At 48.9% G+C, this 27,167-nt stretch overlaps 1 long non-coding RNA gene across 1 annotated transcript in view; it reads left to right on the forward strand.

Moving 5' to 3' along the window:
- The window catches only part of LOC146050215 (uncharacterized), a 49,654-nt gene that overhangs the window by 4,358 nt on the left and 18,129 nt on the right, over positions 1-27,167 (forward strand). The window lies entirely within an intron of this gene.

Consider the following 27,167-nt stretch of genomic DNA (forward strand, 5'->3'; position numbering starts at 1 on the left):
GCATACGTTATGGGCTAGATCGCATCGCACGGCATGCATGCAGTGTGTGTGCGATGTGATCCGAAAGCAGTACAAAAAGGATGTTCAGCGCATACTTTTTGTACTGTGCGATGCAATGCTCGCAGGAGCGCACATCGCATCGCACGCTGCTATTGCAGCGTGTATGGCCACCATTAGGCACATACCCCAGCCCATTATTTTAAAAGTGTCTAAAATTCATATTAAAAAAATCAGTACTTGTGTACTTTCACGGCACCATGATGGCGCCGTGAAAGTATACAAGTACCAAAAAATCTACAATTATTAAAATAATTGTTATAAACATGAAATATAAAAGACTCATTGTTTTGCGGTTTAACTCTTGTGCAGTCCCTCCTCTTCTATCTGCATAGGCAGGACGCTGAGGACGCCATTACACCCCTCTCGTGACGGAGGGGGAAAGAAGGGGAGAGAAGGAGGAGATGGAAGAAGAGGGGAGGAGATAGAGGGGGCGGAGTGTTGAGGACTGGCAGTGGCAATGGCACAGCACACTGAGTAGAGGGAAGGAATGGCGGAGCTTCTGCCTGTTCGTCATTTGTTTGACAGCTGACAGGCGCAGGGAGCAATGGGTAGGGGCCGGATCCGGACATGACATGTCATCCAGGCATTCACAGACAGCGCTTCATGCCTCAGTGTCCGTGAGGAAGAGGGGGCAGGTCGCAGGAGGAGGACAGTGTGTGTGCGGTGCAGGGAGCAGCTCTTTATACTGCCGCCCGCTGTCATACAGGCGCTGCGAGCGGCGTGCAGGAGGCAGTGACAGTGAGGGCTGAGGCAGCTGTACCAGAGCAGGGAGGGAGACAGCGCCTTTTAAGAATGGCGCCTCCCTGCTTTGCAGGAGCTGCTGAGTGGGTAGTGCCGGCCCTGCCTTCACCACAAGTGGTTCACAAAATAGACAATAATACAAGAAAAGACTGCACCCTTGGCAATAAATCACTTATGCCCCTTTCAGACCGCACTTTAAAAACGGTATATTGCCGTTTTTTTACCGTTTTAAAACGGTAATGTGTGCGGTCTGAAAGGTGCAGGACCACTTAACCGGTTAGAAAAAAACGTTTTTTCTAACCGGTTAAAATGCAGGGTCCTACCCGTTTCAGAACCGGTATTTTAGGCTCAAAATCGGTTCTGAAACGGTATTTAGGACCCAGCCAATGAGCTGGGTCCTAAATTCAGCACAGTGAATACTTAATGAGCGCTCATTAAGTATTCACGGCACTGGAGCCCCCCCCCCGCGCGCGCGCGTCGACACCCCCCGCGCGCGCGTCGACGCCCCCCCTCCCCACGCGTGTCGGCGCCCCCCCCCCCGTGTCGACTTACCCCGTGCCGGTATCTCCGTTGTGGTTCCCGGCACTGCAGCTCAGTATGCTCGGAAAGCATATGAAAAAAGTGTCTTTCAGAAAATGGCTGCCCCCATACGAAAGACAGTTTTTTTAAACAGGGTTTCCTATGGGGCAGCCATTTTCTGGAAGACACTTTTTTCATAAGTGCTTTCCGAGCATACTGAGCTGCAGTGCCGGGATCCACAACGGAGGTACCGGCACGGGGTAAGTCGACACGGGGGGGAGCGCCGACACGCGGGGGGCGTCGACACGCGCGGGGGCGTCGACATGCGCGGGGGGCGTCGACACGCTCTCGGTCGACACGTGCGAGGGGGGGGAGGAGGGGGGAGCTGCACGGAGGGGAGGGCTGAAGGCTGCACTGGCTTTGACCCTGTATTTGGAAAGTTTCCAAAAACGGGTCTGCCAGTGTCAAAAAATCGGCACTTAAACGATAATATACCGTTTAAGTGCTGCGGTGTGAAAGGGGTTTTATCTGGCAGACCCGTTTTTGGAAACGTTTCCAAATACAGGGTCAAAGCCAGAGATGCGGTCTGAAAGCAGCATATCACACTACTTAGTAGTAGATGCAAACAATCCCCATGTAATAACCTTGGGGAAAGAAAAGACCACAGTGCAAACATTGTTTAGGCACACAAAAAGTTTTTTATTTCCCACGATGCACTGTCTCACATGGAAGCAGTTTTCATAAGCATTTATCAAATGGTCTTTTCCTGAAGTCTCATCAAGATTCCCCTTCAACCTGGGAACGTGAAGAATATATATCTAATGCAACACAGCAGGGCAAATGACAGGCTCCGACAGGTGAGAACCGTTCCCGCATCCAGGAGGTTTTATTAATACCCACTTTATGTTTTTTCTTCATTTTATGGATTTGAACTTTCAGAGTTATTATATAAAGGGAACTTTCCACAGGACCGGATATGACATCAATCCAGGAAGTGCGATAATGGAATGCAAATATGGGACACTATTCCTGGAAACACCTCCCGCAATGTCCCATATGCATACCTCCCAACTGTCACGATTTTGGAGGGACAGTCCCGATTTTCGGGTCCTGTCCCGCTGTCCCACCCGCGGCAGGCATTGTCCCGCTGCGGGGGGGTGACAGTTGGGAGACCCCCAATCTAGTAGAATAGACGCTGTGCGCATGCGCACAGCGTCTATTCTCGTATGAAAATGAGGTCGCAGCTAATTAGCATAAGCCGCGCCCTCATTTACTTCGCCGCGCGAGTGTCCCTATTTCATACAAACAGAAGTTGGGAGGTATGCATATCCACCTAGACCTCTGTCAACCTTGCGGTATGTTGACCCAATGGTGTTGACCTAATGACTGTCGACCATCTTTAGGTCGACCAACCGACCGTATCCCTATGTGGGGCGGGACAGGAGTCCCTTCTGTTTGCCCGCTTTTGTATGATTAGCGGCCGCCAGCACTGGCTGTGGCTGTTATATTGACCAGAAATAGGAGGAAATTTACTAAGATGGACTTCTATTTAACAGTTGCTATGGGCAACCAATCAGAATCTACTTCTTTTTTATTTAGCACCTTCTAGAAGATAATAGATAGTATCTGATTGGTTTCCCATAGCAACATCCCATGTGAAATGAGATGAGATGAGATTCACTTTATTATCATTACCCCACGATAGGGCAACAAAATTAAGTTTTAACATCTTCCGTAAATCAATGTATGGCGGCGACAAACTTAATCACAGTACATAAAAAACAAACAAACAAAAAAACAATAATACGATCAACACAAACACTACATAGAATTTAAAGCTATAACTGCTGTAGGAAAAAAACTATTCCTCAGTCTGCTTGTCCTATTTTTAAAACACCTGAAACGCCTACCAGAAGGCAGAAGTGTGAATAGACCCTGCGCTGGGTGAGTCAAATCCTTTATAATATTATTTGCCCGGCGCTTACAGCGTTTTCACTGAATAGCTTCCACCGTTGGAAGTGAGGTCCCTACAATCCACTGGGCCGTTTTAACAACCCTCTGAAGCATCTTTCGCTCCGCGACTGTGCAATTTCCGTACCATACTGTAACACAGTTGGTCAGAATACTCTCTATGGCACATCGATAAAAATTCACCAGAATACTTGATGACAACTGATGTCTTTTTAACACCCTTAAGAAGAAAAGGCATTTGTGGGCCTTCTTCACTAAACTCTTTGTATTCGTTGACCAAGAAAGGTCCTCCGAAATAAAACCTTATACCATGTTCTCACTGCGAGTGAGAAATACATGGCTTTTACCCGGCATTAAAATGCTGGGGACTGCAGGGACGGACCCCCATTCTCACTGCTAGGCAAATTCCCGGGTGAAGCAGTTCTACCCAGTAATTTGCCTTTTAACATGGGTTTTTATGCAGTGAGAACGGGTCAACCCCTGTCTGCATACCCGGATCTCAAACATGGGTTAAAAGAAGGGTTTTACCCGTGTATGAGATCCGGGTATGCAGACAGTTCACACTGCAAATAAACCTGTGTTAAAAGGCAAATTCCCGGGTCGACATGCTAGACCCGGGAATTTGCCTGCAGTGAGAACGGGGTATTAGTAAATTTCCCCCATAATTTGAATTAGTCCTGGACCTCTAACGTGCAGCACCCCTGCAATTGTCCAGAGGCACCCCTGGGTGCTGGGCATACAGTTTGGGAACAACTGTCTTTGACACTCATGATTCATACGAGCTGAATGTTGCTGTATACAGAGGTGCATTACTGCTGAATGTCCACTAGGTGGCATAAGTACTTCACCAATAGACTAACAAGTGTCTTTTTGTACAGCATTAAGGCCCCCATTCACTAAGACAGCGGTTCTTAACCCTGGTTCTCAAGTACCCACATTTCCCAGGTCACCTGGCAGGAGCACAGGTGCACTTCTTACTCACTGACGCATTTTAAAAGATCCACATTTAGGGGCGCATTTATCAATATATATAGTGCGATGCCGGCGCAGTGGCATCGCCGGACATCGCATTGCGGTGTTGAAGTACACCGCCGGGATGTATCATTAGAAGGGGGCAGGGACAGGGCTCCGATAGGAGCCTGTCCCTGCGAAGCCCTAACCCGGAAGCCGGGGGGTCTGCGCATGCGCGGTTATGCGCTGACCCCCGCCGACCCCTGGGGGGTGCATAGTAATTCATGCCACTGTGAGTACACAGGGCATAATCAATGATGTTCATGCAGGAACACAGTGCTTAGACAGTCACACCACTGCTAAAATGCAGGGCATAGTGAGGCGTCAGTCCTACCACTGCACGCATGCGGGGGGAGGGGGGCATAGACAGATACACCACTAATGAGAACTGGGGCATAGTGTGCCACACCACTGCAAAAATGTAGGGCACAGTCAAGCATGCCATCTGGAGTGGCATAGCAAGTTATAGTCTATCACGACACTGCGAGGGCATGTGTTAAGCTTGCCAGTCTTTCATAAAAATATGGCACCATGTAGTAAGGCACATTTCAATCATTGCAAACTCAGCTGTCCTGAGGAATGGGAAAAGCACAGCAAACACTCCTCAGTATAAATATGGAGAATGCAATATGTGGCAAAAGTATTCACAGACACAGGAGGAAGATACATTACAAATGGGTGTGGATCGTTTGGTCTACAACAACTAGGTCGACAATCATTGGGTCGACACCACTCGGTCGACGTGGGTCAAGGTCGACATGACATTAGGTTGACACAAGCATTAGGTCGGCATGGGCTAGGTCAACAGTCAAAAAGGTCGACATAGGGTTTTTCACCGTTTTTTTACCCGAATGTTGACACAGTCGATATGGACACAGTTTGAAGTGCAACGCATTCCCTCCCATCGCTCGCTATTTTATTCTCCCACCACACCCTAGTGGACGGTAGGGCATGAAATACCGCCTGTCGGCACATGTCGGCTCAAAAAAAACTGTGAAAAACTCCATGTTGACCTTTTGACTGCCGACCTAGCCCATGTCGACCCAATGCTTGTGTTGACCTAATGTCATGTCGACCTTGACCCATGTCGACCTTGACCCATGTCGACCTTTACTCATGTCGACCTTGCTGCATGTCGACCTAGTGGTGTTGACCTAATGCTTGTTGACCTAGTTGTTGAAGACAATGACCGAATCCCTTACAAATTATTTGCAATTATTTGTATCTGCTTATTAAAATTTCAACACAAGATGGCAGTAGAGGTTTCATTTTATTTTTTTACTAGGGTGTTGCCGCATCACTCCTAATATTATGATGTGCAATGAAAGACAACACTGCCGTCCTGTATGATGCCCTCTAGATTTGCAATATGGAGACCATATTTTCTTCATACCATCTCAAGGTTTGGGGTAAATCTCTGAATAGCTAACAGTACATTCACCCCTATGTCCTGGGAGCTATGCTGCTCAGCCCCATACATGGCGTCCGTGTGATGTCACCCAAATCCTTGTCCTTTAATGCATAAGACTAAGTCGCTCCGCTCTGAGTTAACCTTTGTTCGCTAGCATTTGGCATTACACAGACAAGATCAGCAGCAGGGGCTGCAGCTGCAGGAAAATAATTTGCTCTGGTTACATAACCGTTATGAATGGCTAAATGTCACCGTTCGGGTTGGCATTTGAAATTACGGGAACTGATTTTGAGTAAGGTGCAAAAAAAAAAGTAACTTTTCACCTTGGTAAAACCATGCTGCTCTGAAGGTGGGGCAGATGCAACAGGTGCAGAGCAATCTGTATGTGAAAGAGCTGTGTTTTAGCTCAGATCGAAATTGACACATACAAATATTTGTGGGTTGCTTGCAAAAATCAGCCATGAAATAAATGTATAAATGCAGCACAGGTTTGCTCCAGGTGCAAAGTTACTCTTTTTTTTTTTTTGCTTTGTTTTGCCCCCAACTCAGGATCAGGCAGTTGGTGTTTATATACAACATAAAAATGGTGTTTGCCGTCACCGCTGGAAAAGGTTCCGTCACTTGGAGAATATTACACATTTTTCTTTAAGCCGCTGAACCTTCAAGACCACAAAATGTTAATCAGTGGGCTGGAAAGGAAATCAAAGGACTAGAGTCTTGTGCCTGTACAGACGGGGTGTGCTGTCTGGCGTGGAGCGCCACGGGCAACCTGTAATCCTACCCACTACCATGGCTCGCAACCTCTGTGGTTTGCCAGGCGGGCACCATTGCCAAATGTCAAACTTCTGCCAACCATGTGGAACAGATGTTATGGAAAGCGGGATCAACCATACACGAATCAGATGCCTTTTAAACGGCAACATTAAAAAGGCACCCTCACAAAACAGCCAGAGGGCGCTGTCAGGGAGGGTGTGGGGGGGGGGGGGCATCCAGCGGCCCTCATTGTTTCTTAAAATATAATAAAAAATATAATAATAATAAAATAAAAAAAACCAGCGATAATTCTCTGCAGCGCCAGTCAATTAGAAGTGACTGCGTTCTTGGGTGCCCGTCCAGGAACCCAGATGGCAGAGACACAAAGACTCCTGTTATGACAGTAAAGTGTGCAAACAGATTTGTGTGTGCACACAAGATTATTCCTGGGTGCGCGGAGCTTCGTCTCAGCTGCTCTGCTACCGAGTCCTACAGAGAAATCCAATCCCAAAGTCAATAGAGGGAACCAGATGAGGCTCTGCCGCAGCGAGCGTTACAAGTGCAGGCCTTGACTGTGAGTGGAGTGAGGAGGAGACGTGTTATGTCAGACCTCGGGGAAGGTAACGCAGTGAATAGCTGCTTTGGCACCGGCAGTGGAGTCTTCTCAAGGCCTCATGGCTCCCAGATGTTGGTGCCGGAGTGGTGAACACTAGACCAAATCTGGGCTGTGTATTTTATTGGCAGGGTCCTTATATGACTATGGATAGGATCTAGACAGTGCTGGAAATACAGGGGTCCCTGGAGCTGGAGGGGCCCGGCATTGCCAGGTCAACACCTAGACCATGCATGGTCAGAAGAGGGTGCACTGTATTAGTTTGAGAACAAAACAGGGGACCATGGAAAAGGGAGCTTTGTAATCAGGATGTACTATGTGGCCTGGAGAAGCGTTGTTCTGTCCCTGGGTCTAGGCTCAGTGATGTCGCTGGATCACCGGTTGTCTGTCCTTAGACATCCTCTGCCAGTGTCTGACCACTGTATGCTGGGGACACCCGACAGACCTATGGTTATGGGCGTGCTGTAAACGTCTAGCCATTATTTGAATCTCATCATCTTATGTCATTATACATTGGCCCTTATCCTGATTCACTCGCAAAGGCAAATTCCTTCTCAAATAGACCATACCATTTGCACTGCAGGGGGGGGGGGGTAAGATGTAACATGTTCAGAGAGAATTGGATTTGGGTGTCACTGCTGAGCCTTAGATTTGCCCATTTCTCCTGCTTCCGAAACATCGTTAACTATACTTGCTACATAATGTATAATAATATCACCCATTGTTAGGTGCCTGGTTTTAATATTATGGTTGATATGTGTATCCTGCAGATTTTTACATTACTGATCTCTCTAGTGACCTGCAGAACATTGCTCTGTCCCATCTACCCCCTGACAGGCACATAGTGATATATCCTGCAGATTATTCCATTAATGACCTCTCTAGTGACCTGCAGAACATCGCTCTTTCCCACCTACCCCCTGACCAATATATACAGTGTATATATATATATACATATATATATATATATATATATATATATATATAGTCCAAATATCCCAGCACTTCCATGCAAGGAATTGAACACTCTCCAATGGATTAAGAACAGTCAATTGTTTTTAAATTCAAACAATGGGATTTTTGTTCCAACAGGTTAATTTTCTTCATGCCCCGACGTTTCGGTCCACAGCCGGACCTTTATCAAGGAGCTTTTATGATGAATCAATAGCGTGCTGCATAGCCTCCAGATTAGCCCTGGGGATGGGGAACAGCTGTACTAAGCTTCAAAAGTGATAAAATGGAAAGTGATAAACAGCCAGCCAATCAGCTCCTGCATGCCATGTCACAGACTGTGTTTGGAAAATGTCAAGCAGGAGCTGATTGGCTGGTTGTTTATCACTCTCAATTTTATCACTTTTGATGCCTAGTGCATCTGTTTAATGTTTTAGTGGTAGATTATCTGTTGTATGGCACCACCGATATTGTGTAGTGTGTGTAACGGCTGATATGGTATGGTGTATAACTGCTGATATGGTTTGGTGTGTAACAGCTGATATGGTATGGTGTGTAACGGCTGATATGGTATGGTGTGTAACAGCTGATATGGTATGGTGTATAACTGCTGATATGGTATGGTGTGTAATAGCTGATATGGTATGGTGTGTAACAGGCAATATGGTATGGTGTGTAACAGCTGATATGGTGTGGTGTGTAACAGCTGATATGGTGTGGTGTGTAACAGCAGATATGGTATGGTGTGTAACAACTGATATGGTATGGTGTATAACTGCTGATATGGTATGGTGTGTAATAGCTGATATGGTATGGTGTGTAACAGCAGATATGGTATGGTGTATAACTGCTGATATGGTATGGTGTGTAATAGCTGATATGGTATGGTGTGTAACAGCTGATATGGTGTGGTGTGTAACAGCTGATATGGTGTGGTGTGTAACAGCAGATATGGTATGGTGTGTAACAGCTGATATGGTGTGTAATAGCTGATATGGTGTGGTGTGTAACAGCAGATATGGTATGGTGTGTAACAGCTGATATGATATGGTATGGTGTGTAACAGCTGATATGATATGGTGTGGTGTGTAACAGCAGATATGGTATGGTGTGTAACAACTGATATGGTATGGTGTGTAACAGCTGATATGGTGTGGTGTGTAACAGCTGATATGGTATGGTGTGTAACAGCTGATATGGTATGGTGTGTAACAGCTGATATGATATGGTGTGTAACAGCTGATATGGTATGGTGTGTAACAGCTGATATGATATGGTGTGTAACAGCTGATATGGTATGGTGTGTAACAGCTGATATGATATGGTGTGTAACAGCTGATATGATATGGTGTGGTGTGTAACAGCTGATATGGTGTGGTGTGTAACAGCTGATATGGTATGGTGTGTAACAGCTGATATGGTGTGGTGTGTAACAGCTGATATAGTATGGTGTGTAACAGCTGATATGGTATGGTGTGTAACAGCTGATATGATATGGTATGTAACAGCTGATATGGTGTGTAACAGCTGATATGGTATGGTGTGTAACAGCTGATATGGTATGGTGTGTAACAGCTGATATGGTGTGGTGTGTAACAGCTGATATGGTATGGTGTGTAACAGCTGATATGATATGGTATGTAACAGCTCATATGATATGTTGTGTAACAGCTGATATGGTATGGTGTGTAACAGCTGATATGGTATGGTGTGTAACGGCTGATATGGTATGGTGTGTAACAGCTGATATGGTATGGTGTGTAACAGCATGTGAGCAGACAGTTTCATTGACAGAATAGGCAAATCACTCAGAATAAGGTCCATAATACCCCTTTCACTCTGACAAATATTTGCCGGGTTATTGCACATGAATGCACAACCCGGGAAATTGTTCAGTGCGAAAGGGTCCTGAAAGATTGTCCCGGGTCCGACGTCCCGGGAGTTCATCCTGGGTCTTGACCTGGGTTGGACCCAGGTCGTGTTCACTGCACTGTAAAGGTGCCACTGGCAGATGCTGACATCTCCCAGCGCTGCCCCAACCGTGACCCCACCTCCCTATTACACCACCCGCCTGGCTTTATGCCAGGTCGGGCGGCTAGTTTGAGAGCGCTTGCAAGCTGGGTCGCACCCGGGATTTTGTACCCGGCTTGCAAGCGCTTTCCAGTGTGAGAGCGGTAATTACTCACTGCCACATTTTACAAGATCTACAGGTGGAGCTCATTACTGCACATGTGATTTTGAGAGTAGACTTGAGCTGGGTACACACCTATAGAACTGTCTGTCCAATCTGTCTGCTGCAAACAAAAATCTGCTAATTTTCCCGGAGAAAAGGATAGTCAACCATTCGCTCCCAAACGCTGGAAAATAGCCAAAAACCATTGTTCAGATAAATTTGCTAAATCAAATGGATTTACCCAGAATGGCCATTGTTTGTTTGCCAGTTTTTGGGAGCAAATGTTTGATGATTCTCATATGCTCCGCTCCCATACATTAATTCTTTGGAACATTGGAAATCATGAACTGTTTGGGGTCCCGAGGACCGAGTTTGAGAATCTGTGCTTTACACAAAGGATTTAAACACCAGGGTTGTTGCTCCGTGTGCATCCTGACAAATAGGAATCTGTCCCCAGATTCCAGCAATATCCAACTTTGAATATAATATTATTTGTTCCTAGATAAATAGATCACCCCTGTCTGTCTGTGGAGTGTGACATATACATACTGATTCTATTTTAATAAGTATTTTTAACATTGCGTTCTCATTGGCTGCTACAAATGTTCTTGATGGGCTACCCCTGACATTATAGATATGAATGAACAAGAAATGAAAGCGAATAACACAAGAAGGTATAAATCATCTGTCCTGCAGCGGAGGCTTCTGCGCGTATCCCCTGTGTCCTCTCTCGCTGCTTCTGAGTAATTCCCTTCTACCTAATGATAGAATTGATGATTCCACCATCTCGGGTTCGCGGGGCGACTGGGTTGACACCTGGGTTTATATATTGTGGCGAGGAAGTTCATCGAATTGAAATGCAATGTATCCGTTAATCTCCGCGCAATTCTAATAAACGGATTTGTCTATACGCAGACACTACAGCAAATAGGGACCAGGTGGGAGCCAAGTGGATGGGAAATGTTATCTGCAGGAAACAACTGTACGGATTTATTAAGGCCGTACGACATCACTAAGGCTTTGTGTAATGGGATACTTACCTGCCTTGGCAATAACTGGCTTAAAGCCATAAGGGTTTATTCGCAGCTCTGCCGACACTCAAATGCTTCATTAGGATAAATCTTCACAATGTTCTGCATATCTTTGGGGAGTTCTGTAAATGAATGATGTACAAATTATAAGGGTATATTCATAAAAGTATGGCTTTGTCCAAACCAATCTGATTGTGGGTGGTATTCAGTCTGACAGTGGAATTAGAGCCTGCGGCCTATTCAATGCTGCCGTTTCCGACAGTGGAAATAGCACCCTCCGCCTATTCAATGCTGCAGTTTCCGACAGTGGAAATAGCGCCCTCCGCCTATTCAATGCTGCAGTTTCTGACAGTGGAGATAGCGCCCTCCGCCTATTCAATGCTGCCGTTTCCGACAGTGGAGATAGCGCCCTCCGCCTATTCAATGTAGCCATTTCCGACAGTGGAAATAGCGCCCTCCACCTATTCAATGCTGCAGTTTCCGACAATGGAAATAGTGCCCTCCGCCTATTCAATGTAGCCATTTCCGACAGTGGAAATAGCGCCCTCCACCTATTCAATGCTGCAGTTTCCGACAGTGGAGATAGCGCCCTCCGCCTATTCAATGCTGCCATTTCCAACAGTGGAAATAGCGCCCTCCGCCTATTCAATGCTACCGTTTCCGACAGTGGAGATAGCTCCCTCCGCCTATTCAATGCTGCAGTTTCCGACAGTGGAAATAGCGCCCTCCGCCTATTCAATGCTGCAGTTTCCGACAGTGTAAATAGCGCCCTCCGCCTATTCAATGCTACCGTTTCCGACAGTGGAGATAGCTCCCTCCGCCTATTCAATGCTGCAGTTTCCGACAGTGGAAATAGCACCCTCCGCCTATTCAATGCTGCAGTTTCGGAGAGTGGAAATAGTGCCCTCCGCCTATTCAATGCTGCCATTTCCGACAGTGGAAATAGCGCCCTCCGCTTATTCAATGCTGCAGTTTCCAACAGTGGAAATAGCGCCCTCCACCTATTCAATGCTGCAGTTTCCGACAGTGGAAATAGCGCCCTCCACCTATTCAATGCTGCAGTTTCCGACAGTGGAAATAGCGCCCTCCACCTATTCAATGCTGCAGTTTCCAACAGCGGAAATAGCGCCCTCCGCCTATTCAATGCTGCCGTTTCCGACAGTGGAAATAGCGCCCTCCACCTATTCAATGCTGCCGTTTCCGACAGTGGAAATAGCGCCCTCCGCCTATTCAATGCTGCAGTTTCCGACAGTGTAAATAGCGCCCTCCGCCTATTCAATGCTGCCGTTTCCGACAGTGTAAATAGCGCCCTCCGCCTATTCAATGCTGCAGTTTCCGACAGTGGAGATAGCGCCCTCCGCCTATTCAATGTTGCAGTTTCCGACAATGGAAATAGCGCCCTCCGCCTATTCAATGCTTCCGTTTCCGACAGTGGAAATAGCGCCCTCCGCCTATTCAATGCTGCCGTTTCCGACAGTGGAAATAGCGCCCTCCGCCTATTCAATGCTGCCGTTTCCGACAGTGGAAATAGCGCCCTCCGCCTATTCAATGCTGCCGTTTCCGACAGTGGAAATAGCGCCCTACGCCTATTCAATGCTGCAGATTCCGACAGTGTAAATAGCGCCCTCTGCCTATTCAATGCTGCAGTTTCCGACAGTGTAAATAGCGCCCTCCGCCTATTCAATGCTGCAGTTTCCGACAGTGTAAATAGCGCCCTCCGCCTATTCAATGCTGCAGTTTCCGACAGTGGAGATAGCGCCCTCCGCCTATTCAATGTTGCAGTTTCCGACAGTGGAAATAGCGCCCTCCGCCTATTCAATGCTGCCGTTTCCGACAGTGGAAATAGCGCCCTCCGCCTATTCAATGCTGCAGTTTCCGACAGTGTAAATAGCGCCCTCCGCCTATTCAATGCTGCCGTTTCCGACAGTGTAAATAGCGCCCTCCGCCTATTCAATGCTGCAGTTTCCGACAGTGTAAATAGCGCCCTCCGCCTATTCAATGCTGCAGTTTCCGACAGTGGAGATAGCGCCCTCCGCCTATTCAATGTTGCAGTTTCCGACAATGGAAATAGCGCCCTCCGCCTATTCAATGCTTCCGTTTCCGACAGTGGAAATAGCGCCCTCCGCCTATTCAATGCTGCCGTTTCCGACAGTGGAAATAGCGCCCTCCGCCTTTTCAATGCTGCCGTTTCCGACAGTGGAAATAGCGCCCTCCGCCTATTCAATGCTGCAGTTTCCGACAGTGGAAATAGCGCCCTCCGCCTATTCAATGCTGCAGTTTCCGACAGTGTAAATAGCGCCCTCCGCCTATTCAATGCTGCAGTTTCCGACAGTGTAAATAGCGCCCTCCGCCTATTCAATGCTGCAGTTTCCGACAGTGGAGATAGCGCCCTCCGCCTATTCAATGTTGCAGTTTCCGACAATGGAAATAGCGCCCTCCGCCTATTCAATGCTTCCGTTTCCGACAGTGGAAATAGCGCCCTCCGCCTATTCAATGCTGCCGTTTCTGACAGTGGAGATAGCGCCCTCCGCCTATTCAATGTTGTAGTTTCCGACAGTGGAATTAGCGCCCTCCGCCTATTCAGTGCTGCAGTTTCCTACAGTGGAAATAGCGCCCTCCGCCTATTCAATGCTGCAGTTTCCGACAGTGGAAATCGCGCCCTCTGCCTATTCAGTGCTGCAGTTTCCTACAGTGGAAATAGCGCCCTCCGCCTATTTAATGCTGCCACTTCCGACAGTGGAAATAGCGCCCTCCGCCTATTCAATGCTGCAGTTTCCGACAGTGGAAATAGCTCCCTCCGCCTATTCAATGCTGCAGTTTCTGACAGTGGAGATAGCGCCCTCCACCTATTCAATGCTGCCGTTTCTGACAGTGGAAATAGCGCCCTCCACCTATTCAATGCTGCAGTTTCCGACAGTGGAATTAGCGCCCTCCGCCTATTCAGTGCTGCAGTTTCCTACAGTGGAAATAGCGCCCTCCACCTATTCAATGCTGCAGTTTCCGACAGTGGAATTAGCACCCTCCGCCTATTCAGTGCTGCAGTTTCCTACAGTGGAAATAGCGCCCTCCACCTATTCAATGCTGCAGTTTCCGACAGTGGAAATAGCGCCCTCCACCTATTCAATGCTGCAGTTTCCGACAGTGGAAATAGCGCCCTCCACCTATTCAATGCTGCAGTTTCCGACAGTGGAAATAGCGCCCTCCACCTATTCAATGCTGCAGTTTCCAACAGCGGAAATAGCGCCCTCCGCCTATTCAATGCTGCCGTTTCCGACAGTGGAAATAGCGCCCTCCACCTATTCAATGCTGCCGTTTCCGACAGTGGAAATAGCGCCCTCCGCCTATTCAATGCTGCAGTTTCCGACAGTGTAAATAGCGCCCTCCGCCTATTCAATGCTGCCGTTTCCGACAGTGTAAATAGCGCCCTCCGCCTATTCAATGCTGCAGTTTCCGACAGTGGAGATAGCGCCCTCCGCCTATTCAATGTTGCAGTTTCCGACAATGGAAATAGCGCCCTCCGCCTATTCAATGCTTCCGTTTCCGACAGTGGAAATAGCGCCCTCCGCCTATTCAATGCTGCCGTTTCCGACAGTGGAAATAGCGCCCTCCGCCTATTCAATGCTGCCGTTTCCGACAGTGGAAATAGCGCCCTCCGCCTATTCAATGCTGCCGTTTCCGACAGTGGAAATAGCGCCCTACGCCTATTCAATGCTGCAGATTCCGACAGTGTAAATAGCGCCCTCCGCCTATTCAATGCTGCAGTTTCCGACAGTGTAAATAGCGCCCTCCGCCTATTCAATGCTGCAGTTTCCGACAGTGTAAATAGCGCCCTCCGCCTATTCAATGCTGCAGTTTCCGACAGTGGAGATAGCGCCCTCCGCCTATTCAATGTTGCAGTTTCCGACAGTGGAAATAGCGCCCTCCGCCTATTCAATGCTGCCGTTTCCGACAGTGGAAATAGCGCCCTCCGCCTATTCAATGCTGCAGTTTCCGACAGTGTAAATAGTGCCCTCCGCCTATTCAATGCTGCCGTTTCCGACAGTGTAAATAGCGCCCTCCGCCTATTCAATGCTGCAGTTTCCGACAGTGTAAATAGCGCCCTCCGCCTATTCAATGCTGCAGTTTCCGACAGTGGAGATAGCGCCCTCCGCCTATTCAATGTTGCAGTTTCCGACAATGGAAATAGCGCCCTCCGCCTATTCAATGCTTCCGTTTCCGACAGTGGAAATAGCGCCCTCCGCCTATTCAATGCTGCCGTTTCCGACAGTGGAAATAGCGCCCTCCGCCTTTTCAATGCTGCCGTTTCCGACAGTGGAAATAGCGCCCTCCGCCTATTCAATGCTGCAGTTTCCGACAGTGGAAATAGCGCCCTCCGCCTATTCAATGCTGCAGTTTCCGACAGTGTAAATAGCGCCCTCCGCCTATTCAATGCTGCAGTTTCCGACAGTGTAAATAGCGCCCTCCGCCTATTCAATGCTGCAGTTTCCGACAGTGGAGATAGCGCCCTCCGCCTATTCAATGTTGCAGTTTCCGACAATGGAAATAGCGCCCTCCGCCTATTCAATGCTTCCGTTTCCGACAGTGGAAATAGCGCCCTCCGCCTATTCAATGCTGCCGTTTCTGACAGTGGAGATAGCGCCCTCCGCCTATTCAATGTTGTAGTTTCCGACAGTGGAATTAGCGCCCTCCGCCTATTCAGTGCTGCAGTTTCCTACAGTGGAAATAGCGCCCTCCGCCTATTCAATGCTGCAGTTTCCGACAGTGGAAATCGCGCCCTCTGCCTATTCAGTGCTGCAGTTTCCTACAGTGGAAATAGCGCCCTCCGCCTATTTAATGCTGCCACTTCCGACAGTGGAAATAGCGCCCTCCGCCTATTCAATGCTGCAGTTTCCGACAGTGGAAATAGCTCCCTCCGCCTATTCAATGCTGCAGTTTCTGACAGTGGAGATAGCGCCCTCCACCTATTCAATGCTGCCGTTTCTGACAGTGGAAATAGCGCCCTCCACCTATTCAATGCTGCAGTTTCCGACAGTGGAATTAGCGCCCTCCGCCTATTCAGTGCTGCAGTTTCCTACAGTGGAAATAGCGCCCTCCACCTATTCAATGCTGCAGTTTCCGACAGTGGAATTAGCACCCTCCGCCTATTCAGTGCTGCAGTTTCCTACAGTGGAAATAGCGCCCTCCGCCTATTCAATGCTGCAGTTTCCGACAGTGGAAATCGCGCCCTCTGCCTATTCAGTGCTGCAGTTTCCTACAGTGGAAATAGCGCCCTCCGCCTATTTAATGCTGCCACTTCCGACAGTGGAAATAGCGCCCTCCGCCTATTCAATGCTGCAGTTTCCGACAGTGGAAATAGCTCCCTCCGCCTATTCAATGCTGCAGTTTCTGACAGTGGAGATAGCGCCCTCCACCTATTCAATGCTGCCGTTTCTGACAGTGGAAATAGCGCCCTCCACCTATTCAATGCTGCAGTTTCCGACAGTGGAATTAGCGCCCTCCGCCTATTCAGTGCTGCAGTTTCCTACAGTGGAATTAGCGCCCTCCACCTATTCAATGCTGCAGTTTCTGACAGTGGAGATAGCGCCCTCAACCTATTCAATGCTGCCGTTTCCGACAGTGGAAATAGCGCCCTCCACCTATTCAATGCTGCAGTTTCCGACAGTGGAAATCGCGCCCTCTGCCTATTCAGTGCTGCAGTTTCCTACAGTGGAAATAGCGCCCTCCGCCTATTTAATGCTGCCACTTCCGACAGTGGAAATAGCGCCCTCCGCCTATTCAATGCTGCAGTTTCCGACAGTGGAAATAGCTCCCTCCGCCTATTCAATGCTGCAGTTTCCGACAGTGGAAATAGCACCCTCCGCCTATTCAATGCTGCCATTTCCGACAGTGGAAATAGCTCCCTCCGCCTATTCAATGTAGCCATTTCCGACAGTGGAAATAGCGCCCTACGCCTATTTAATGCTGCCATTTCCGACAGTGGAGATAGTGCCCTCCGCCTATTTAATGCTGCCACTTCCGACAGTGGAAATAGCTCCCTCCGCCTATTCAATGTAGCCATTTCCGACAGTGGAAATAGCTCCCTCCGCCTATTCAATGCTGCCATTTCCGACAGTGGAGATAGCGCCCTCCGCCTATTCAATGCTTCCATTTTCGACAGTGGAAATAGCACCCTCCACCTATTCAATGCTGCCATTTCCGACAGTGGAAATAGCACCCTCCGCCAGTGGAAATAGCTCCCTCCGCCAGTGGAGATAGCGCCCTCCGCCTATTCAATGCTGCCATTTCCGACAGTGAAAATAGCGCCGTCCGCTTATTCAATGCTGCAGTTTCCAACAGTGGAAATAGCGCCCTCCCCCTATTCAATGCTTCTATTTTCGACAGTGGAGATAGCACCCTCCGCCTATTCAATGCTGCAGTTTCCGACAGTGGAAATAGCGCCCTCCGCTTATTCAATGCTGCAGTTTCGGAGAGTGGAAATAGTGCCCTCCGCCTATTCAATGCTGCAGTTTTCGACAGTGGAAATAGCGCCCTCCGCCTATTCAATGCTGCAGTTTCCGACAGTGGAAATAGCGCCCTCCGCCTATTCAATGCTGCCGTTTCCAACAGTGGAAATAGCGTCCTCCGCCTATTCAATGCTGCCGTTTCCAACAGTGGAAATAGCGCCCTCCGCCTATTCAATGCTGCCGTTTCCGACAGTGGAAATAGCACCCTCCACCTATTCAATGCTGCCATTTCCGACAGTAGAAATAGCGCCCTCCGCTTATTCAATGCTACAGTTTCCGACAGTGGAAATAGCGCCCTCCACCTATTCAATGCTGCAGTTTCCGACAGTGGAAATAGCTCCCTCCGCCTATTCAATGCTGCAGTTTCCGACAGTGGAAATAGTGCCCTCCGCCTATTCAATGTAGCCATTTCCGACAGTGGAAATAGCACCCTCCGCCTATTCAATGCTGCCATTTCCGACAGTGGAAATAGCTCCCTCCGCCTATTCAATGTAGCCATTTCCGACAGTGGAAATAGCACCCTCCACCTATTCAATGCTGCCATTTCCGACAGTGGAGATAGCGCCCTCCGCCTATTCAATGCTTCCATTTTCGACAGTGGAAATAGCACCCTCCACCTATTCAATGCTGCCATTTCCGACAGTGGAAATAGCACCCTCCGCCAGTGGAAATAGCTCCCTTCACCTATTCAATGCTGCCATTTCCGACAGTGAAAATAGCGCCGTCCGCTTATTCAATGCTGCAGTTTCCAACAGTGGAAATAGCGCCCTCCCCCTATTCAATGCTGCCATTTCCGACAGTGGAGATAGCGCCCTCCGCCTATTCAATGCTTCTATTTTCGACAGTGGAAATAGCACCCTCCGCCTATTCAATGCTGCAGTTTCCGACAGTGGAAATAGCGCCCTCCGCTTATTCAATGCTGCAGTTTCGGAGAGTGGAAATAGTGCCCTCCGCCTATTCAATGCTGCAGTTTTCGACAGTGGAAATAGCGCCCTCCGCCTATTCAATGCTGCAGTTTCCGACAGTGGAAATAGCGCCCTCCGCCTATTCAATGCTGCCGTTTCCGACAGTGGAAATAGCACCCTCCACCTATTCAATGCTGCCATTTCCGACAGTAGAAATAGCGCCCTCCGCTTATTCAATGCTACAGTTTCCGACAGTGGAAATAGCGCCCTCCGCCTATTCAATGCTGCAGTTTCCGACAGTGTAAATAGCGCCCTCCACCTATTCAATGCTGCAGTTTCCGACAGTGGAAATAGCTCCCTCCGCCTATTCAATGCTGCAGTTTCCGACAGTGGAAATAGTGCCCTCCGCCTATTCAATGTAGCCATTTCCGACAGTGGAAATAGCACCCTCCGCCTATTCAATGCTGCCATTTCCGACAGTGGAAATAGCTCCCTCCGCCTATTCAATGTAGCCATTTCCGACAGTGGAAATAGCACCCTCCACCTATTCAATGCTGCCATTTCCGACAGTAGAAATAGCGCCCTCCGCTTATTCAATGCTGCAGTTTCCGACAGTGGAAATAGCGCCCTCCACCTATTCAATGCTGCAGTTTCCGACAGTGGAAATAGTGCCCTCCGCCTATTCAATGCTGCAGTTTCCGACAGTGGAAATAGTGCCCTCCGCCTATTCAATGCTGCAGTTTCCGACAGTGGAAATAGTGCCCTCCGCCTATTCAATGTAGCCATTTCCGACAGTGGAAATAGCACCCTCCGCCTATTCAATGCTGCAGTTTCCGACAGTGGAAATAGCGCCCTCCGCCTATTCAATGCTGCTGTTTTCGACAGTGGAAATAGTGCCCTCCGCTTATTCAATGCTGCAGTTTCCGACAGTGGAAATAGCGCCCTCCACCTATTCAATGCTGCAGTTTCCGACAGTGGAAATAGTGCCCTCCGCCTATTCAATGCTGCCGTTTCCGACAGTAGAAATAGTGCCCTCCGCCTATTCAATGCTGCCGTTTCCGACAGTAGAAATAGTGCCCTCCGCCTATTCAATGCTGCCGTTTCCGACAGTAGAAATAGTGCCCTCCGCCTATTCAATGCTGCAGTTTCCGACAGTGGAAATAGCGCCCTCCGCTTATTCAATGCTGCAGTTTCCGACAGTGGAAATAGCACCCTCCGCTTATTCAATGCTGCCGTTTCCGACAGTAGAAATAGTGCCCTCCGCCTATTCAATGCTGCAGTTTCCGACAGTGGAAATAGTGCCCTCCGCCTATTCAATGCTGCAGTTTCCGACAGTGGAAATAGTGCCCTCCGCCTATTCAATGTAGCCATTTCCGACAGTGGAAATAGCACCCTCCGCCTATTCAATGCTGCAGTTTCCGACAGTGGAAATAGCGCCCTCCGCCTATTCAATGCTGCTGTTTTCGACAGTGGAAATAGCGCCCTCCGCTTATTCAATGCTGCAGTTTCCGACAGTGGAAATAGCGCCCTCCACCTATTCAATGCTGCAGTTTCCGACAGTGGAAATAGCGCCCTCCACCTATTCAATGCTGCAGTTTCCGACAGTGGAAATAGTGCCCTCCGCCTATTCAATGCTGCAGTTTCCGACAGTGGAAATAGTTCCCTCCGCCTATTCAATGCTGCAGTTTCCGACAGTGGAAATAGTGCCCTCCGCCTATTCAATGTAGCCATTTCCGACAGTGGAAATAGCACCCTCCGCCTATTCAATGCTGCAGTTTCCGACAGTGGAAATAGCGCCCTCCGCCTATTCAATGCTGCTGTTTTCGACAGTGGAAATAGCGCCCTCCGCTTATTCAATGCTGCAGTTTCCGACAGTGGAAATAGCGCCCTCCACCTATTCAATGCTGCAGTTTCCGACAGTGGAAATAGCACCCTCCACCTATTCAATGCTGCAGTTTCCGACAGTGGAAATAGCGCCCTCCGCCTATTCAATGCTGCCGTTTCCGACAGTGGAAATAGCGCCCTCCGCCTATTCAATGCTGCAGTTTCCGACAGTAGAAATAGCACCCTCCGCTTATTCAATGCTGCCGTTTCCGACAGTAGAAATAGTGCCCTCCGCCTATTCAATGCTGCAGTTTCCGACAGTGGAATTAGCGCCCTCCGCCTATTCAATGCTGCCGTTTCCGACAGTAGAAATAGCGCCCTCCGCTTATTCAATGCTGCAGTTTCCGACAGTGGAAATAGCGCCCTCCGCTTATTCAATGCTGCAGTTTCCGACAGTAGAAATAGCACCCTCCGCTTATTCAATGCTGCCATTTCCGACAGTAGAAATAGTGCCCTCCGCCTATTCAATGCTGCAGTTTCCGACAGTGGAGATAGCGCCCTCCGCTTATTCAATGCTGCAGTTTCCGACAGTGGAATTAGCGCCCTCCGCCTATTCAATGCTGCAGTTTCCGACAGTGGAAATTGCACCCTCCGCCTATTCAATGCTGCCATTTCTGACAGTGGAAATAGCGCCCTTCGCCTACTCAATGCTGCAGTTTCCAAAAGTGGAAATAGCGCCCTCCACCTATTCAATGTAGCCATTTCCGACAGTAGAAATAGTGCCCTCCGCTTATTCAATGCTGCAGTTTCCGACAGTGGAAATAGCGCCCTCCGCTTATTCAATGCTGCAGTTTCCGACAGTGGAAATAGCGCCCTCCGCCTATTCAATGTAGCCATTTCCGACAGCATTGAAGGTTGTTTTCGACAAAACAGAAACGACTTTAAAACTAGTCAGATCTGTTATGTTGGAAACAGCCGGGGATTGTTGAATTCATGTCCGTTTCCTGACAATCCGCGGCTGTTTTCGCCGACACGCCCACTTTTCACCAGGATTCCGACTGTCGGGATCCCACATTGACTACCCTCCTGAAGCTGCTATCTTCTAGAAGGAGCTAGATAACCGTAAGAAGAATCGGATTGGTTGCTAAGGGCATCATCGCCTCTTGTAAAAAGTGACACTTTAGTGAATATTCCCCCTAATGTATAGATAGAGATTTACAAATCTGTGGCTTACTATCACCAAGTTTGCGTAGTAAGTTCCATCTGCTCTCTGTTTTCGCCCTCACTATATAGTCGCACAGAAGCAAAACAGGGGCGCACTGAAAAATTGCATCCATGAGTTCTTATGCAAGTCAGGTTTGGTGAGTTGCCTTTGATAAAGGCAGGAGGGACCAAGACCAACATGAGCAGCGGCACGGCAGGGAGCGCACCAAACCTGTGTCCGTAACATGGCGTTATCACCCGTCACACAAGTAGGCTTTGAATGTCACTTGCGGATGTACCCAGTGCAGAAATCTGATCACACTATGGGGGTTATTCTAGTTCACTCTTTCTGACAAAATCCTTCTTAGATGGACAAAACCATGTGCAGTGCAGGGGGGGCAGATGTAACGTGCAGATAGAATTAGATTTGGGTGAGTTATTTAGTTTCTGTGCAGGGTAAATACTGGCTGCTTTATTTTTACACTGCAATATAGATCTCACTATAAACCCCACCCAAATCTAATTCTCTCTGCACAAGTTACATCTGCCCCCCTGCAGTGCACATGGTTTTGTCCATCTAAGAAGGATTTTGTCAGAAAGAATGAACTAGAATAACCCCCTATGTCCCTTTTTGGGAGTATTCAATCCCGGCTGCTATTTCCGGCAGCGGAAATAGCGGCACTCGCCTATTCAATGCTATTGTTACCGGCAGCATCAAAGGCAGTTTCTGCCAAAATTCATTTCCAGAATTCAATGTTCTTGCTGTCGAGTGTCGTCAACTCCACGGATTGTAGAAAACGGACGCAAACTGTCAGAAACCGACCATGAATTCGACATTCCACGGCCGTTTCCGAAAGAAACAAATCCAACTTGGTTTAAAGTTGGATCTGTTTTGTCGGAAACGGCCGGGGATTGTTGAATTCACAGTCTTTTTTTCAGACAATCCGCGGCCGTTTTCGCCGATCGGCGGAGTTTCCGTCACTCGACAGCTGGAACATTGAATTCCAGTTGTCGAATGGAATAAAAATGGCCCGGAATTGCGACTGTCGAGACATTTCGACAGTCGGAATCCCAGATTGAATACTCTCCTATGTGTGACCATGTCTCCGCCAGCCCTGCGATCTTACTCACAATGCTGGTACAGTGTGACTGATATGAGGCGCAGTGTAATGGCCGTGAGAGGAAGCGGCGGCCTACCTGCTCCGGCCTGGCGGGACATTACAGCGGAATAGAGCATTACACAAATGAGAGGTCTTGTTACCTCACTTATTGGACCACCCTGGGATATAAATACAGTTTATAGTGACAGGTGAATGCTCTGCAAAGGCAGCAGGGCCAGGAAACATGTAACGAGGCCTCATAAGGAGGGTGAAAACAGCATAAATACTGCCAAATAATGAGGATCAAACCCAATTTGGGATTTTATGAGACACAGGAACACGGGCACAGTTGTCTGCCAAGCGGACCTGGCCCACAGGGAAATTCTGCTGCCTATGATTATGTGATATTAGCTCAGTCCTCTCCTCAGCGGCACACAGTGTTCAGTCTGTAGGGTTCCGGCAAGCACAACTCAATCAGGCCTTTCCCTTTCAATATCTAATGAAACCGACTCGGGCAAACAATTGCATTTCATTCATTTCGCTAAAACGGTTCTCTAGTCCAGCTGTGACCGGGCTGGAACACCACTCACAGGAGCCTCTTCAGGACACAGAACCCCCCCCCCCCCCCACTCCTCTTCTTCATATAGACACACAGAGAAGCCAGTCTGTCGGCATGATAGAGCCGGAGCACGCAGTTGAATTAGCATTAAGTGCCGCTTTTGTGTGTTGCACAATAGTGACCATATGTCAGAAACTTGGCTGGCAGGAGACGTAACAATGGACATCCCAGAAGGCTGGAAGAGTAACAGAATGTTCACACTCCTCATATCACATTAATATGTTGCTGCGCACTCAATACAACCTCTGGAACGGGGGGCGTAAGGGAGAAAGATGGGGTGCAGGCGAGTGCCCTAATTATGCCACCGCAATCTGCTCAGCGAGTTTGGGAGAAGGCGTCCGGATCTATATAAGATGCAGTTAGAGTTAACCCTCCCATGGAGGTTTGAGGAACTTGAATGGTTCCATTAGGCCAACGGAGAACATTCATTACTCTAAGGTGAACGTTAGAGGTGATAGGTGGTGAACGAGTGTTTCGGTTTCTATAAGACGGTACCACGATATGTATGAAACCTTCTAAACTAGGCAGGCAGAGAAGTTGTCCGACCTACCTACGCCTAGCTATCACTGACGGTATCTATCACGGTCTATAAAATAATAGGAGCGGGTTGGGTTCCACTTCGGAAAGTGAGATACATGTGAAGCGCAGGGCGATAAGGGCCAGCCAGGGTAGGGGCCCAACGCCCCGAGTATAACGCACCTCCCTGCGCATCCCGCCATCTTGCTGCCTGGCGCTATTGATTTATTCTGCAAATGGTTCCAGGAGCTGAATAACTTTTCGTTCTGCCTGACATAGAGTCGTTAGCAGTGCGATGAGCAGGTTTGGACGGGACAGATATTCAGGAGATCTGTATAATATACGTAGCAGGGGTCCCCAGAACATCCCTGCTGCGGGGTTCGGCTCTAGAAAATGAAAAGAGGTGATCTCACCCATAGCAACCAATCATCCTAGAAAATGATAGACAGCATCTGATTGGTTGCTATGGGCAACATCACCTGTTTTCATTGTTAGAAGCTTTAGTAAATGGACCCCTGAGAGTCAGTTGGCGGGATAAAAGGTCGATATAAGGTTTTCATGTTTTGTTTCTGTGCTGACGTGCCGACAGGCGGTATATCATGCCGTACCATCCACTACGGAATATAGCACTCAGACGGCGTCCATGTCGACATTCGGGACAACAAAAAAACTCTTATCGACCCTTTGACCTATTTCAGGCGTTGACTTAAGTCCTGTCGACCTTTAATTGAAGGCGCTTAGCTGTAATTGAGGTCTATGCCACAGGTGAAACGGCAATGAATGGGGGTTGTGTCGGAACCCAGATGTCAGGGACGTTCCCCCGGAGATGCCGGACAGAGATACTTTAAGGATACAAACTTTCCCAGTGCGCTCTTGGTAGGGGCGAGGGTCAGGAAATAATGCCAATGTAAAGGCCGTGAGGTGGCGAGGAGCCAAACTTTCAAAACTGCGCATGTTTCCTCGCGGGTCACTTTCAACAAGAACGTTTCTTCCGTTCACTGGATGACCCTAAATGTCCCTAGTCCCACCCCAACCTCGCCACACAGCGTATGCATTGGGGTCTGCCCAGCTCTATGGCCTATCATGTACTTGATAAATGAGAGCTAGAATCTTAATTGTTCTCTTTGGAAGGTTTGACTGTGGCCTCCCATATACTGTATGTGAGAGAGGCCTCCCCTTATTGCAGTGCTTCAGCCATAGGACCTGACGGAACAGCTGTGGAGGGACGATGATGCTGCTGTCAATATGAATATCATGTGCGTCAGGTCCTCTGACAGGTCAGCCTTCTGCTAGACTATAAGGAGTCCTGGGAGCAGAAGCCAGTGATGGTAGTGCTGCCCTCTGTAAGGCAGCCATTGGTTTGTAGGGAGAGCACAGGGTCTCAGGATGACTGTGTGATGTTCTGCATCAGAATCAGGTGCTTTATGAGACATGCCCCACTGTCCTCAGTGACAGCCTGTACATCTCCTGATATACTCTGTGCTGCTGGGGGACCCTGCTCCTCCCACTATATAACTCTCAGTCTGTGGCTTCCTGCTGCCTACATTCCCCTCATCATGTCACTGCCCCTGTCACATGCAGTCCTGTCCTCACTGACACATCACTCATCTCCTGATATACTCTGTGCTGCTGGGGACCCTGCTCCACCCACTACATAACTCTCTGTCTGTGACTTCCTGCTGCCTCCATTCCCCTCCTCATCATGTCACTGCCCCTGTCACATGCAGCACTGTCCTCACTGACACATCACTCATTTCCTGATATACTCTGTGCTGCTGGGGGACCCTGCTCCTCCCACTATATAACTCTCAGTCTGTGACTTCCTGCTGCCCCCATTCCCCTCCTCACATCATATCACTGCCCCTGTCACATGCAGCACTGTCCTCACTGACACATCACTCATTTCCTGATATACTCTGTGCTGCTGGGGGACCCTGCTCCTCCCACTATATAACTCCCAGTCTGTGGCTTCCTGCTGCCCCCATTCCCCTCCTCACATCATGTCCCTGTCACATGCAGCTCTGTCCTCACTGACACATCACTCATCTCCTGATATACTCTGTGCTGCTGGGGACCCTGCTCCTCCGACTATATAACCCTCAGTCTGTGGCTTCCTGATGCCTCCATTCCCCTCCTCACATCATGTCACTGCCCCTGTCACATGCAGCCCTGTCCTCACTGACACATCACACATCTCCTGATATACTCTGTGCTGCTGGGGACCCTGCTCCTCCTACTATATAACTCTCAGTCTGTGGCTTCCTTCTGCCTCCATTCCCCTCCTCACATCATGTCACTGCCCCTGTCACATGCAGCCCTGTCCTCACTGACACATCACTCATCTCCTGATATACTCTGTGCTGCTGGGGGACGCTGCTCCTCCCACAATATAACTCTCAGTCTGTGGCTTCCTGATGCCTCCATTCCCCTCCTCACATCATGTCACTGCCTCTGTTACATGCAGCCCTATCCTCACTGACACATCACTCATCTCCTGATATACTCTGTGCTGCTGGGGACCCTGCTCCTCCTACTATATAACTCTCAGTCTGTGACTTACTGCTGCCCCCATTCCCCTCCTCACATCATATCACTGCCCCTGTCACATGCAGCCCTGTCCTCACTGACACATCCCTCATCTCCTGATATACTCTGATATACTCTGTGCTGCTGGGGACCCTGCTCCTTCCACTATATAATGCTCAGTCTGTGGCTTCCTGCTGCCCCCATTCCCCTCATCACATCATGTCACTGCCCCTGTCACATGCAGCCCTGTCCTCACTGACACATCACTCATCTCCTGATATACTCTGTGCTGCTGGGGACCTGCTCCTCCCACTATATAACTTTCAGTCTGTGGCTTCCTGCTGCCCCCATTCCCCTCCTCACATCATGTCACTGCCCCTGTCACATGCAGCCCTGTCCTCACTGACACATCCCTCATCTCCTGATATACTCTGATATACTCTGTGCTGCTGGGGACCCTGCTCCTCCCACTATATAACTGTCAGTCTGTGGCTTCCTGCTGCCTCCATTCCCCTCCTCACATCATGTCACTGCCCCTGTCACATGCAGCCCTGTCCTCACTGACACATCACTCATCTCCTGATATACTCTGTGCTGCTGGGGACCTGCTCCTCCCACTATATAACTTTCAGTCTGTGGCTTCCTGCTGCCCCCATTCCCCTCCTCACATCATGTCACTGCCCCTGTCACATGCAGCCCTGTCCTCACTGACACATCCCTCATCTCCTGATATACTC

This window comes from Crinia signifera, chromosome 12, assembly GCF_055691185.1.
Source record: "Crinia signifera chromosome 12, ASM5569118v1, whole genome shotgun sequence".
NCBI classification, from domain to species: domain Eukaryota; kingdom Metazoa; phylum Chordata; class Amphibia; order Anura; family Myobatrachidae; genus Crinia; species Crinia signifera.